This window comes from Monomorium pharaonis, unplaced genomic scaffold (genome assembly GCF_013373865.1).
Source record: "Monomorium pharaonis isolate MP-MQ-018 unplaced genomic scaffold, ASM1337386v2 scaffold_296, whole genome shotgun sequence".
In the NCBI taxonomy this organism is placed as follows: Eukaryota; Metazoa; Arthropoda; class Insecta; order Hymenoptera; family Formicidae; genus Monomorium; species Monomorium pharaonis.
This window is the reverse complement of record NW_023415578.1, coordinates 517-6,307: the sequence shown is the minus strand read 5'-3', so window position 1 is coordinate 6,307 and position 5,791 is coordinate 517. Positions and strand designations below refer to the sequence as shown.

Sequence of the window (5,791 nt, the reverse complement as noted above, 5' to 3'; positions counted from 1 at the left end):
TAAGTTAGAGTGAGAAAAAATATATGTCTTACTCTAACAGTGCAACAATGCAGCGAAAAAGAACAAGCCACAAGATTCGACTATAGCCAATATTCATAAATGTCTTATTTTTAATTAAAATTGTCTTAAGTACTGCCTTAAGATGTCATCAACCAATCAAAGTATTAGAACGGAATTTATAGACCGATCTTATTCAAGACCCATCTTAAGCACGATCTTGAGACGTCAATGCTGTTATTTCATTGGTTAAGTAAGTCTTAAGTCTGCTCGAAGCTAGACTTAAGACAATTCTTGAATCATAGGACGGAATTCATAGACCGATCTTAAGCTCAAGAATGGTCTTAAGTCTAGCTTCGAGCCGACTTAAGACTTACTTAACCAATGAATGAAATAATAGCATTGACGTCTCAAGATCGTGCTTAAGATGGGTCTTAAGTAAAATTCGACTATGAATACCGGCCTTAAAATAAGACTCAAATATGAATACCGGGCTATGAATATTGGTCAGGTATTCAATAACGACAAGATTACAAGATCACCTTAATATTTATATACGTCCTCCTGACCTTGGCAACATCAAAGTCAAAATCATATTTTTTCCATTATTAATATCCTATCTACAATTTCATCTGAAACATTTTTCCATATCTAAATCTAAAGCCATTTCCGAGACTTAGGAAATAAGTTAGTAGAGACGCTCTGTTTAAAAATAAAATATTAATTTTTTTCCAGTTTACACTATTTTAATTATAACATAATATAAAAATCAAATAAAGGCAAACGAGCATTGAGAACGCAGTACTTATATCCATAAATATACTTATATTTTCATAATAACTCTTCAAAATTGACGAATTAGCTTTTTAATACAAAAGGTTCTATATTTCTAAAAAAATATTATTGCTTTTCACATTTTTACTCCTTCAGAAATACAGAATCGACCACCTAAATCTATATTTAAATCCAAAAGTTTGATTATTTCAATCAGTAGTAGAACAAAAATATACATTGCAACGAATATGCTCAGATCATAAAATGTTAACATATTTAATTGTAAAAGCATTGTTAAAATTCGGATTGTCAGAATAAGTATAAACGTGTCAAAACCTATAAAAAATAACATAACCGTGTTTCACTTTTAATCGCGCCGCTTGCTTTTATCTAATTTTGTAAAATTCCAAGAGTCTATTTTAAAAATAGTTATACATTTATTTTGATACTTACTAAAATATTATTTTCAATACTTTCTTCTCACCTTTGATTTAATAATAATCAAATTATATTGATAATCTGTATCAATAATAAAGACAAACCGCGGCCATAAACAATCTGTCAACAATAAAGACATCATCCAAACGGCTATAAAATTTCTAAAGCTGTGTTCGCAAACGCTAGAAATAAAAACCTTTGATTGGTTAATTCTCTTATGCGTTATACATTAGGCTAACATTTCATGTATCGTACGACAAGTTAATTAGACTTTTCAATTGGCGATAAGATAGAGCATTTCTAGAAACTCGGAAATCTCTCTAATCTATGACCAATCGAAAACGTCCAATCAGTTGGTCGTACAACACATGAAATATTAGCTTTATGCGTTATGAAAAAATCTGTGCCGGGCCCCAGAAAGTGAAAAGATGGCGGTTAATGAAGACGTAATGTAAGTACATCATATTGTTAATATTACAAATATTTAAGAAATATACACATTCTTAGATATCTATACTAAACTAAAGAATAAATTTATTTTCAGAATGATGGAGACGGACTTGTCCGGAGACGAGATAATTGCACATGCAGCTTCTGAAATAGAGAAGCTGCATGTGTGCAACAAACGACGAATATGCCGCCAACGGCGGCGGCGGTGGCAGGACCCTCGGCATTGGCTCCGCCACCACCACCACCACCGCCGCCGACGGCGCCGACGACGTCGGCCCCACTACCTCTACCATCGCCGCCGTCGACATCGGCCCCACCATCGTCGCAGTCGCCGTCGACATCGGCCCTACCACCACGACACCCACCGCCGCCGACCTTACTATCAACATACCGTTACCGCCGCCGCCACCGCCGATGGCGACGGCGACGGCGACGGCGGCGGCGGCGGCGCGGCGGCAGCGGCGGCGTCAGCCCCACCGATGTGGTGGGCCCCATGGATATGGCCGTGGGGAATTATGTCACCGTCGACATCGGCCCCACTATCATCGCCGCCGTCGACATCGGCCCCACTACCATCGCCGCCGTCGACATCGGCCCCACCACCACATCAGCATTGTTGCCACAGCAATATACAAGACGTAAGTAACCAAGACCTTGCAGTGGTTTTTTCGCCTCTTTTTAATTAAATTGATAAAAATATTAATATTTTATTAATGTTTTATTTTTTCTTTTTTACAGCTCCTCGCTGGCAACGTGGAAATAAAAAATTTAAAAAAAGAGGCGGCGGGCAAAACCGCGGGAGAGCGGGAGAGGCCGTGGGAGAGGCCGTGGGAGAGGCCAAAACATATATATTACGTACCAATAAAAAGTAAGTAAATAAGTAATAGAAAAAACAATATGAGGCTTGTTCTTCGTCGCTGCACTGCTGTCTGGTGCAATAAGTTAGAATGAGAAAAAATATTTGTCTTATTCTAACTTACTGCACCGGTGCAGCAGTGCAGCGACAAAAAACAGGCCTATAGAAACAACACGTCACAATAAACGTGTATAAAATAATAATATTTTGTTTCGTTTCAGAGCACCTGTCCTGGGACAAAAACTCGCGCGCGTACAGTTGGCCGTGCCTCTTGATATATTTTAATTAACTGTATTTTAACTTTTTTAAATAAATATTAAGCATTCACATAAACACATCACTGTGCAGTTTTGAATTCACGTGGCCCGCATTTTCCTTTCCATAAGTATATAGGGAACAAGAATAGCTATTGCGGCTACTCCAGTCCACAGGTCTGGCGCAAGGAGATGGATCTGAGTGTGCCATGTGCAACCTGGAGATACGCTTACTGGAGGGTGAGATTAGTATTAATAATTTGCAACATCAGTGAACGCGAGTCAAAAAATTTTGATCTATTCGTGCATCCATGTGGGAGGAGTATTTTCATGGAGCATTGCAAGTAAGCTATCGAGAGCAGGTATACCTTGAAAGTCTTCTGTGAAGGGCAGATCAGACCTTTGAAGAACAGCAGTTGCGGTACAATATTATATTTAGACAGCATACAGTTTTACAACCTAACTTAAAGAATACTGTCAAATGCGTTGCCTCAGCTATTTAGTATCATATTAAGAATAGAACCTCGCAGCAATAGATCAATATATTTGATAAGAAACTGCACTCATTAACAATAATATATCACTTCTGTAAATCAGTGATCATAGTATGAATCTATTTCTACCTTTATTTCTGTATATATCTACTATATAATTTTTTTCACTTTCTTTTATTTAAAATTCTACAGTCTTAAATTCGATCCCCAGCTGTTCAACGTTGAATGATGGTACAGATTTAACTATGTAAGTACTTATATAGTCAAACATATCTATGCTTAAAACAGTATCTAACAGTATAAATCTATCTTTCAGAAAGGTGGTGTTTCTGATGATTATGATAAACTTAATTCAGAGCATAAGCCAATATTCTAAAAACATTGTTTAACCACTTAGCTCACCACTGACTATGCTATTATAACGTTATACTTTGAACACTTACTTATGTAGAAAGAAGATGCTGTAGATGCTGCAATTTAATATAAATCTTTCTTCCAGTGTATATACCAAATTACTTATTACTCTCAAATGTAATTTTTATGATGTAAGAAAATAATAGTTTAAAGTTAATAGCATTGATTGTATTAAGTTAACATAATCTGGAGCATAAGCAGATGTATAAATTTATTAAGACATTGTTGTTTAACGTCGTTTAGCTCACCGCTGACGGTGCCATTATTACTATTATTACAATTATTATTTATTTTACTTATATTATATGCCAAATATTATTTCTTGTTATCAATATTTACAATAAACTGAATGAAAAGTGAAATGAGATACAGTAGAAACAACAAAATCTATAGAAAGTGATATTTGACATATGAGTAAAATAAATAATAATGTAATAATACTAATGTTGTAATGGCACCGTCAGCGGTGAGCTAAGCAGCGTTAAACAACAATGTCTGAATAAATTTATATATCTGCTTATGCTCTGGATTATGTTAACTAACTTTAAACTAAAGAATTTTCATTATCATTATTTTCTTAAATCATATAAATTACATTTGAGAGTAAGTAAAATTTGGCATATACACTGGAAGGAACATTTATATTAATTGCAGCATCTACAGCATCTTCTTTCTGCATAAGTAAGTGTTCAAAGTAAACCAACGTTATAATAACACAGTCAGTAGTGAGCTAAGCGGCGTTAAACAATATTCTTAGAAATTTATATATCTGCTTATGCTCCGGATTAAGTTTGTCATAACATCAAAAACACCATCTCTCTGAAAGATAAATTTATACTGTTAGATACTGTTTTTAAGCACATATATCTTTGATTACAGAGTTAAAGATAGATACTATTTTTAAGCACTGCATGATGTATGGAAATTTTTTTATCTGTATCATCATCAATCGTTAAACAGCTGAAATCTTAGGATCAAACTTATTAAGACTATGGAATTTTAAATAAAGAAAAGTGAAAAAAAATTTCATAGTAGATATATACAGAAATAAAGGTAAAAATAGATTCACACTATGATCACTGATTTACAGAAGTAATATATTATCGTTAATGAGTGCAGTTTCTTATCAAATATATTGATCTATCGCTGCGAGGTTCTATTCTTAATATAATACTAAATAGCTGAGGCAATGCACGGTTTTTCAACGCACTTTGATGAGGCACGGTATTCTTTAAGTTAGGTTGTAAAACTGTATACTGTCCAAGTATAATATTGTACCACAACTGCTGTTCTTCTTCAAAGGTCTTATCTTCCCTTCACAGAGGACTTTCAGGGTACACCTGCTCTCGATAGCTTACTTGGAATGCTTCATGAAAACTCCTGGTACATAGATGCACCAACAAATCAAAGTCCTTGCGTTCACTGATATGATTGCAAATTATTAATATTAATCCCACTCTCCAGTAAGTGCATCTCCAGATTGCACATGGCACACTTAGACCCATTTCCTTGCACCCGACCTGTGGACTGGAGTAGATGCAACAGCTATTCTTGTTCCATATATTATTTTGCATATGGAAAGAAGAATGCAGGCCACGTGAATTTGAAACTGCACAGTGATGTTTGCGTGAAAGCAGTACGTTTTGAGTTAAATAGCTTGGGCATCAGAGTACTGGGTACTACTTTTGCTTGCCAACATTATCCTCTTTTTTTTTATAAATCACGATTTTGACTGCTTATCCATGGTAGTATACCCTTAGAGCGAGACACTTTTTTTTGTCTTTTTTTAATTTAATCAATGGTAGGACGTATAAACTTAGCGCGAGGCACTTCTTCCTCTCTTTCTTTTAAAACTAAAATAAAAACATAACACAAAGAATCAATCTTATTTCGGATATTTATTTCATAAAAAATGAAAATTTTGTGTAACTTATCTGATAATTTTCAAATTAGGCATAGCCATATTTTCTTCCATGATGTAATCTACGATGTAATATAAAAAATATGCATAAAACTAAATGATGCATAATAATAATAAAAATTAACTCGTCATTAACCTCGCGCATGTCAACAAGACACTAACCTCGAACTGTCACATGATTAACCTCATTACC

The 5,791-nt window shown here is 34.9% G+C and overlaps 1 long non-coding RNA gene across 1 annotated transcript; it reads left to right on the top strand.

Moving 5' to 3' along the window:
* Positions 1–2,273: 2,273 nt before the first annotated feature.
* Positions 2,274–2,852, top strand: LOC118648217. Its single transcript, XR_004965209.1, has 2 exons — positions 2,274–2,527; positions 2,737–2,852. It is a non-coding gene; the product is annotated as an uncharacterized LOC118648217 (long non-coding RNA).
* Positions 2,853–5,791: the final 2,939 nt, after the last annotated feature.